Consider the following 11,058-nt stretch of genomic DNA (forward strand, 5'->3'; position numbering starts at 1 on the left):
GTTGATATTGAAATTAGAAGGATATATGTCACCCCCTTCAAGTCTTTTTTATCACATATTGAGTCTGATAAATTTGTGTAGTCCACACGATTTATCTTTTTGAGCCTAAACAGAAGCATACGTTGCTTTATCTTTCTACACTACACAAATTTAGCATTTTATATGTTAATTTGCCAAAACATTCATAGATATGCTATTTTTTAAGCTATCAATGATTGAATGGAAGACCTGGTGAGATGAGCATCAAAAAGTCTCATACATAACAGTACATCAGTTGTACTGAGTATATCTGTTATACTCATAGGCCAATCTTTTTATACGATTGAAAACAATTTCATTCGTTGAAATTGGATGTTACCTTCCCATTCCCTTAATATGAAAAGATTAAATAAGTGGATTTGCAAATATCTACTTACAATTTCTTGAATTGACGGTTTACATGGAAGATTTCACTCATCTTATGTATGATGGAATGATTCTCATTTCATCATAAGGGGGAGTATGTAATAATGAATGAAATATTCATTTCCGAACATTTTTAAAGGGAATCTGATGCAAAGATCAAGGGGGAGTAACTTCAAGTTTGGCAAAAGATTCAAAAGAAATGCAACTGGAGATAATTACAGAAAGATTATTCATGTGCTACAATGACTGAGAGATGTTGAATGTGAAGATCATCTTTATAACAGTTTACTGAAGATTAATTCTGAATATCCTTTGAAGATCACATTTTGTACATTGTTTTTGTTGATTACTGATCTGCATTGTCAAAAGAGAAGATCATTGCGGTTCTACATTCGAGGGGGAGAATGTTAGAAGATCTATCTCAATAGTTGATTGCTTGAAGATTTCAAATTGAAGATTTCTTTTGAAGATGACATATTGTGCTTAAAGTTTCAAAGTTCAAACAAGACTCAAAAAGCAGAATTTCTTTCAAGTCTGAATACAAAGGGGGAGAATGTTAGGACTGAAAATCAGTATTAAATTGTATTCGTCTTGAAAGTTAAATATTGTCTATAATTGTAAAAGTCATCGTGTTTGACTTTTCTTAGACAGGTTTGACTTTCACTATGTTTAGATGTTTGACCATATAAATAGGAGTTTGTCTTGTAATTGTTGAGAGAGAGCTTTATTGTAAAATACATTATGTAAAGTGAGGTTTGACCAGAAATATGATGTTGACTTTCTCTCTCTATTCTCATATGAATGTTCTTGAATGTTTATATCAAATCTGCCATTGTTATGAAGATTACATGAAGATTAATCATTGAAAGGGGACACACATAGACCACGGTAATTTTAAAGGATATAATAGTATGAGTTATATCACATAACACACACACAAATGCCACCCTTATATCAAAAGGTACACCTCTTCTTGATATGCCACCCTTATCCCATAGTACACCTCTCCTTGATATGTCACACTTATCCCATGATACACCTCTTCTTGATATGCCACCCTTATTTCTTCATTAAAACATTTCACAAGAACAATTCCATATAGAATTAGACCGCAGTTTATGGAATTATTATCAGTTCAAATTCATCTTTCAAAATTCCCCATTTATATATATAACAAGTCAAAATGCAAATCCGATCAAATTAGACTTGGCCGGACTTCATCTCCGGTCAAGTTTTAGTCGATTATCAAATCCGGACAACATACAGCCCAAGGCCTGTCCGATTAATCACTTAGACTCATTTCCAATTCTTTTGTCTGGATAATAAATCCGGACAATACTATGTCCCCCTTTTTGATCGATTTAAAATAATCCGGTCATCACATGGTCGTATTCATACTTTTCCGTTGAAACACTTAATCATAAAATCAAAGTTATAAATCACTCATTCTTTAACCCGATCGAAACATGTCCGGTTTAAAACTAAACCGCTTGACTTTCATCCGGTTTAAGGCTACATCGCTCATGCCTTAGGCGGTTTAGCCCTAAACCGCTCAAGCCTTGTACGATTTAAACTCTAAATCGCTCATCCTTTACCTGGTTAAAGGCATAAATCGCTCAATACATAACCGGTTTAAACTTCAAACAGGTATAAAACTTTTAAAACATAATTCAATATGCAAACAAAAATGGTTCAAATCATTTTAACCACTCACCTTTGAAGACTCTTTTGAAATCGGGTAAAATCAACTTGATTCTTTAGTAAAATAAGCAATCCGATCAGCCCTTCCCTCTCTTTTTAAAATTGCTTACTAACTTTTCAAAAACAGCAGAAAGGATGAAAGGGGGTTTTACCCCTCCTTTTATCCCCCTTTCTAATAAAAGAAAGGCGGTTAAACTCTATTATACACACACATACATGCCTATGCATAACCCCTTATGCATGCATTTCACATACATAAACATGCATAAGTATAACCATCCATGTATCTTGCATGCATGATATATCTTTCACGCATACAATCATAAGCATACCTTCATATATATATATATATATATATATATATATATATATTCATAATTTCACATACTAGCACGATCAAATATAACAATTTATCATGTTATCACGTAAATATTTAACAAATAATCACACATTAATTACCTTGAGTGATAACCAGGATCCGGTTATTACATTATAATATGATTAATAAATAAAAATAATTATATATTGGCTAATTCAGTCGATTTGGTTTAACCAAATTGATGAAACAATAACTGAAACCAAACCAAATAAGACTATCTTATTCTATTAACCAAACCCATAAATCAAATATTCCAAATTATTTGGTTTTGGGTGAGTTATGTGACTTTTGTTTTCGGTTTCTGGAAATGACATTTACTTTGTTGATTGCAAAAAATGGTATGTTATGGGTTACCCTTTGGTTTTCCTTGGCATGATTTTTGCATCTTGAATTTGTATCTCAAAGTGGAGCTTCATTTGGGTATGCATAACGAAAGCTTAAAAACATAGTAGTACATCGTTGCAATTGCTTCTTTCAGAATATTCATTTGTCATTGTAGGGACAATCTCTTTGAGTGCTTCTTTCTGAATATTTGAAGGTATGAAATATGGGTATGTAATTTTGGTTATGCAATTATTTGCATGGTACCTACTTCTCCTTTGTTAGTGTAGCATCATGTAATCAACTAGATACAGAAATACAGATACCATCATACCAATATCATGTTATTGATTATGGCAAATGGTCGATTTGACTATGTGCACAAACATGTCCCAACAAAAAGGTCAATTTATTGTCAAAGTATAGTGGTCTGTTGCCAAAACAAATGATGGATGAAGAATCGTTCAAAAAGGACTACTACAAACTTCAAATTTTATGCTACGGGGTACTACAATTCGTACATTGTACTTTGGAAACCCATGCATCAAAAAAGAAATTGTATTAATTTTAAATTCTTGATCTACAACAAAATTTACAACCCGCATGAGTACAACAAAACTATGCCCTTGTTGTAGTTTTTATTGTGGCAATCAAGTTCAAGTGGAGTCAACTTAGAATATTGCAATTGCAATCGAGTTCGACTTGAATTGTGTTTTTAATTACTTATGAGTTTTTGAGTCAAGTTCGAGCTTGAGAAATGCATGCCAAGTTGAGTATACCAATACTCGAACCGATTTCACATCATTTACATCCCTATTCCAAACTCAACTACTCTAAACTACCTGGTTTGGAAATCGTAAATGATCAAATCCAAACTATCAATCGGAATTAATTTTAGATTACAATTTAAGGTCACCGTAGTTCGATTTCATAAGACAATTTGCTTCAAACTCAAAATCAATATGCTCCAAACTCTTGAAATCGATAATCTCCGAAATCTCAAATCAATATGCTCCAATATCTGAGTATCAATGGTTTATTTATCTACAAATGTTATTAATTGAAAGAAGTGTAAAAACAAGTAAAATAATGCGATAAATATACATATCATAATTCTCGCAACATATTCATTTTCTTTTCCTTTCCTTTCTTTAGCCTAATTTTATCATCGCTTATGATAATTTACTTCCGGTAACATTATACAATGTTACACGGAAATACAGATTAATAATATGCTTAATTCCACTATTCTTCTGTGTTAACTTCTTCATCTTTACCCCATCAATCTAACACCTACTCTCTCTCACATAGCTTCTTCACTTTCTCTCTCTAAAACACACCTTCCTAGATACCCTCCTCTCCACAAGGTATGCACTCTCTCTCAATCTCTCACTATATATATATACACATGAAACTAGCTATTCATAATAAATAATCATGAATACTATGGATATCTCATGAGTATTATTCATTATGAATAACTATCCCATGCATATATCCTAAATTTCTAGGTTTTCTAGTTTTGGAAGAAGAGAGTAGCCATGGCTCGAGAGCAACTCCAAGTGCTTAAAGCACTTGATTTAGCCAAGACCCAATTGTATCATTTCACGGCCATCGTCATCGCCGGAATGGGTTTCTTCACTGACGCCTACGATCTCTTCGCCATTTCTCTCGTCACCAAATTGCTTGGTCGTATCTACTACCACAAAGACGGTACACCCACGCCCGGAACCCTACCCCCCGTTGTCGATTTCTCAGTCGTCGGTGTCGCACTCATTGGAACCCTCTGCGGTCAACTTTTCTTCGGGTGGCTCGGTGACAAAATGGGACGAAAAAAAGTCTACGGTATGACATTAGCCATCATGGTCATATGCACCCTGGCCTCCGGTCTATCGTTCGGAAATGAACCACAAGGTGTCATGGCCACCCTTTGTTTCTTCCGCTTCTGGCTCGGGTTTGGGATCGGTGGTGATTATCCGCTCTCAGCCACGATTATGTCCGAATACGCTAATAAGAAAACCCGTGGTGGGTTTATTGCGGCGGTTTTTGCTATGCAAGGGTTTGGGATTTTGGCTAGTCAGGTGGTAGCGTTGATTGTGTCGGCCGCTTTCGACCATGCATTTAATGCTCCATCTTATGCCAGGGACCCGATTAAGTCCACAGTCCCACAAGCGGACTATATCTGGCGAATTATACTGATGCTCGGTGTGATCCCTGCGGCCCTGACTTATTACTGGCGTATGAAGATGCCGGAAACCGCTAGGTACACCGCTTTGGTGGCGAAGAACGCAAAACAAGCTGCCCAAGATATGGCGAAAGTTTTACAAGTTGAGATTGAAACCGAAGAACAGAAAGTGGAAATGATAGCTCAGGATACCAGAAACTCGTTCGGGTTGTTTTCGAAATAATTTCTCCGGCGACATGGTCTTCATTTGCTCGGAACCAGCAGTACCTGGTTCTTAGTTGACATTGTTTTCTACTCACAGAACCTCTTCCAGAAAGACGTCTTCACCGCCATCGGGTGGATTCCGGAGCCGGCCGAGATGAGCGCCACCGGCGAGGTCTTCATGCTGGCCAAAGCTCAAACGCTGATTGCACTTTGCAGTACAGTTCCCGGTTACTGGTTCACGGTTGCGTTCATCGATATCATCGGACGTTTTRCGATCCAACTCATGGGATTCTTCTTCATGACGGTGTTCATGTTTGCTCTCGCCATACCGTACCACCACTGGACCTTACACGACAACCRTCTTGGATTCATCRTCATKTATTCATTAACATTTTTCTTCGCCAACTTCGGCCCTAACGYCACCACTTTCGTCGTCCCTGCTGAAATCTTTCCGGCAAGACTCAGATCCACTTGCCACGGTATCTCCGCCGCTGCCGGGAAAGCCGGTGCCATCGTCGGAGCTTATGGGTTTGTCTACGCTTCCCATAGCACCGACTCTAAGAAAACAGACGATGACGACAGAATCAAGAAGTACCTCAATATTCTCGGCGTCATCAGTTTCTTGGGGATGGTGCTTACGTTTTTAGTGCCGGAAACAAATGGCAAATCGCTGGAAGAATTATCCGGCGAGAATGAGGAGGATTCTGAGCCGACGCCGACCGCAGATCTCGAACTGGTCCTATTAGATTGATCGATTAATTAAATAATGGGGTTGTCATAGAGGCATTGATTATGGGATTTCAAGAACTAATTACCACTTTGTGTTCTTTGTGGCTGGGATAGGTAAGTTTGCTTTATGAATCACGAAGATTCAGAAAAAAGGCTAAATCATGCAACGTTTACCTTTGTGGCACGTAATTATTTATTCTTTTTTCTTGTATTTGTTTGATTTTGTGTTATAAAGTTGTAACGCTTTTGTTTTTAGATACAAAGTAATAAAGAATCCAAAAGTTATACATTTTGTAGAATTCTTAATAGTTGGAATATTGTTTAGGACTAATTAATAACATAATTATGTCAATATTAATAAACAAGCATTCTTGTTCCATTGATTTTTAGGGAAAATTTAAAAAAACCCAACAAACTTTTTCATTTTGAATGGTTTAGTCTTCTAAACTTTTTTTTGAAGAAAAAACCCATTAAATTTTCCTTTTTTAGTAAAAAAAACTAATAAACTTTCTTATTTTGATTAATTAAATACCTGAACATTTTCTTATAAATAACTCATCGTACCTTTAAGAATTAGTTATTTAAATCCTTTTAAACCAAAAAGGTTATATTAACCGACTTCATTTTTATTTTTTTTAAATCCAAGGTCTTAATCATTCAAAATATAAAAGTTTAATGATTTTTTTCATATAAATAGATAATTTAGGGATTTAATTATATAAAATAAGAAAATTAAATAGTTTTTTCATTTAAAAAAATATAATTTAGAAACTAAACCATTAAAAATAACAATCTTTGGTTTTTATTCCATGGTCAATCGATGATGCCATTTGTTAAGAAATTTAAACTGAAGTTTTGAAAATCTATTACAAAGTTTATAAAACATGTTTCAGATAATTGATTATGATTTCTAAACCTTATTATTTGTCAATAAAAACGTATTTAAAAAATTGAAATAATGGTAAAATTTGTATGATTAATCCTTTATTTATTTTGAAACATATATGTGATAAAACGATGTACTATAATTGTGATAAAATATGGATTTGTATTAGAAGATGTCAAGTAGTCAACTTGATGTTACGATTACATGGATGCAAGTTGCAATAAGCCCCTCAGGCAAATTGAGGATTGCAGCCCCTACCAAGAGGACTGTTATGACAATGATGTAGGTTTTGGTTAGATTAGGGAAACAATAAGGTTCACAAGATTTCGGGTCATGACCAAATTGCCTAATAATACATCTGTCACAAAGTAGTCGTGTAAAATGAAAAAACATAGGTTTAAAAAAATAATTGTATAATATATTTTTTTAGTTAGATTAAATGATAATTTTTTATCATAATAGAATGATGATGAATTTAAGCATCTCATTATTAATATAGAATTGGAAATTAAGTTAGTACTTATTTTTAATAGTGGGTATTTATTTAAGACAATCTAAAATTTGAATGTCAATTGTTATTTCAAACAAAAGATATTAATATTTTCTAAAAAGGTGTGTGTGAGAAAAATCTAGAGAAAAAGTGAACAAATTTTTAGAAGCTTTTTATTATTCTGGTCAACTATTCATTTGTTTAAGATTGATAAGTAAAATAACAACTCATAGAATATACAATGCAAATCAAATGAGGAAATACAAAAAGTTTGATGATAGAAGATTTGCGCCATGATTTTAAAAAGTTGAAGATAAGAGTGACTCATATTATGTTTCGGTGCTAATTCGGGGCTGGAGTTGAGGTTCAAAACTTTTTGCGAACTTCTCATTTTCGTTATACAAATTATCGATTACAAAGGGACAATATAATCAATCATCAAAACACGAGGGTGTCAAATGTAAATTAAGATCATAACAAAAACAATAAATGTACCAACATTGTTGAAGATGAAAGTTGGCGACATAATGGAGCTCGATGAAAGAGAAGATGGTGTCTTGTGACAAGAACTCAAATGCTTGTTGATGGTGGTGTCCGATGTGTTAATGATGTCGAATAGGCTTAAATATTTCTTGTGTGAGCTTAAAGAGTTCGTATTTATGTCGATTAAGATTCGAAAAGGTAAACAATATTATTATATCCAGACTTAAGAGACCGAGCTTGAAAAACTTGAGAACTAAAAGGAGAGGCAGGTGAGCAGAACGCCTTCGAACTAGAAGTAGTACAAATTGATATCGGATTGATTCACCTTCAGCATATTAAGTTTTGATGCTGACCTATAAGAAACTACTTACAATGAGCGTATATTTTTTAATTTTCCAAATTCTTAATTTCGGGTCAGTTTAACCATCAGATTTTATCTTTATTTTTTTATAAAACAAAAATATTATATGTTTTAACTTGATATTCACCAACAATATAAATGTTTTGTATCTATATGTTACTCATATCACCATAAGTAAGACTAGTCTCTCATATCAGAAAACCAATCTAGAAGATAAAGTCGAGTGATTCGATATTAGGCATTAGACGTTTTTGTATTCTCATCTTCTTGATAGAAATTTGTAAGTCGACGCAAGAGAAGTCGCATCAATATTTTTCAACAAGAATTGAGAATAGATCTTTGTTCTAAGGAAGAATATCATACCTAATCATGAACCCAGATCTTTCTTACTCTCGTTCATCTTCAAACTCCTGAAGTTTCCGTCAATCTTCCGCCTCCAAAATCGATCAGTTATACGAAATTTCCTATGTCCCAGATGATTCTAAACTACCTTTATCAAGTATGCCCATAGTTAACTCTTATAGTGTTTTTCTAAACCAACTTCCTCTTTTAAAAAAAAAAGTAAAAAAATTAATAGGATCCAGCTCAAACCACCAGGTAAAACAATTTGTTCAGGCATCCAAGTTCGACTCACACCAACTCCCGGCCACCTCTGCCAAGCATCTAGTGACATTATCCCTCCCAACAGACCTTCCTAGGCATTGCCTAGCTCAAGAATATACACATATCTATTTTGGCGCTATTAGACTAGCCCTTAACTTCCATGGTAGGAAAGGTGTTCCAGCGTTCTCCCGTATCGCCTTGGTTGACACCAGATTTGTAGAGTACCAACATGCTTGCATAGGTACTATACAAAAAACCTTGAACGCAGGAACAGTCTTTGTCACTTTTTATCCAAACTTCAATATCCCTCTAAATGATCCCTCACTACATACAGCCTTCAAAGCCCAGATACAGATAGGTGGAACTGCCCAAGTTAACACCTTCCAGGCAACCTTTCACTATCAAATGACATATAGTGTCCAAAACCACTCTTTGGACATTATGGTTCTAGAACAAGAACACGCAGGAGACACCTTGCTTATTGATATTAATTCAAGTGCCACTCCAACATGCACGTATGTTCCAAGATAGTTATCCAGAGAAGAGCTGCTCAAACTTCTACCAGAAAAATGGGTAACCAATTACGAGCAGATCCATCAAGCCCATGTCCAAACAAACACGACCCCAGATTTCATTCAACATGAAAATGGAATGGTTGAAGTCAAATTCTCGAACAGAGAAACAAAGACGGACATATTTGCAACCATCGGCATGATCCAACCATTAGAATCATCAACATCGCTGCAAAAATACCAATATTATTGGTACGACGTATGCAACTGCCAAGATTGCTTGGACGAAGCATACAAAGTTGATTATGATGAAGATATTCCCCAAAAAGGTTCTCTGTGAAAGCTAAAAAAAAGATATGAGGCAGGAGATCTTGCTGTTGGACTCCTAGGTGAACCATCAGGCAAGTTCGATTACTATGTTCTGTATGGAAACTCACCCTCTAAACCAAACCCAACCCTCAAGCCCTGTTATACCTCACCTTCTCATAAACCCCCCAACCAGCCCCAAGGTGAATGTTGTGTTATAACCCCAACAACCCCATCTGAGTACCAGGAAGAATTTCCACCATTCAGTCCTTTCGAACATCCCCACCAAATAACGAGGCATGATTGGAAGATCAGAACTCCCACAACCATAAGTTCCTCTGGAAACCCCAACATCGTTAGTCATGCTGAAGCCACTCTAAACTGGCAGAGTGAAAACGTTGTTGCTCAAAACAAAGTTCTCAAAACCATTTTGGCACAGCAAACAAAGCTGACAAAGACACAAGAGGTTCTTATGACAAAAGTGCAGACTCTTGAAGGTATGATCACGGAGATCAGGATCAAGATATAAGGACTCCACAATGAGCTTATCCAAATAGTTCAGAATAGTCATTCACCAACCTCTAACTCTCTCACCCAAAAAGAATCAGAGATGAAGTTTCTAAAAGCTCAGCTTACGGATCTTGAGAGACAGCACAAACAAAAACGATTATCAACCTTGGTTGAAGATCCATGGAGGTTACCTTCCACTCCCTATATTGGAACTGCATTTGATCCACAGCCACTTCCCTCGTCACCATTCATCCACACATTTCCATCAGTAATGTTATGGTCCTCAGAAAAGAAAAAAAGGACAAACAAACCTACTTTATTTCCTGCCAGATCTCAACAAGCCCTAGAAAGAACTGAGAGAGCCTCCTCCAGTGGAACGAAGGTACTCCCAGAAGACACGTCTATGGTTGCCTCCTTAAGGCCACCCGGAGTTTTACCGATACAGGAAATATAACATATTTCTTCTTTCTTAAGGTCTTTGACCCATACGAATACCCTTCCGGAATCCACTGTTGTTGCACCAATCATCTCTTCCTCCACAAATGAAGAAGGTGATTTTGACCCAACAGAAGCATTCGAACACCTGTTCATGACAGAGCCAGCAACCAGGTATCGGGTTGATTCAGAAGTAGAGGAAGGACCCAGTGAAACTGGTTCAGAAACAACACCCCAAAGACGGGCCAAAGTTCCAAAAGGTGATACTAAACAACAGTTCACCTTTGATGACATCCCCCCATCAAGATGAAGGGACAGAAGCATTGAAATGCCAACATGGTGTAGTGCATAACTCCAATACTATGATATTGACATAGTAGTTAAAAGATTCATAACCAGGTACCAAGGTCGCCTCAAAGACTAGTACTTGAGTCTTGGAGAGTATCATCAACTACAAATCCAACAATCTCAGTCTCCCGAAGAACTCATACATAAAATATATGTTGAGTTTATAGGCAATCCAATCGAACACACTGCCCATGTAAGAG

The 11,058-nt window shown here is 35.9% G+C and overlaps 1 pseudogene; it reads left to right on the top strand.

The window, feature by feature from the left end:
• The first annotated feature begins 4,347 nt into the window (after positions 1-4,347).
• On the top strand, positions 4,348-5,946 carry LOC112529637 (annotated as a pseudogene).
• The last annotated feature ends 5,112 nt before the right edge of the window (positions 5,947-11,058 follow it).

This window comes from Cynara cardunculus (assembly GCF_001531365.2).
Source record: "Cynara cardunculus var. scolymus isolate 2C chromosome LG 16, CcrdV1, whole genome shotgun sequence".
NCBI classification, from domain to species: Eukaryota; Viridiplantae; Streptophyta; class Magnoliopsida; order Asterales; family Asteraceae; genus Cynara; species Cynara cardunculus.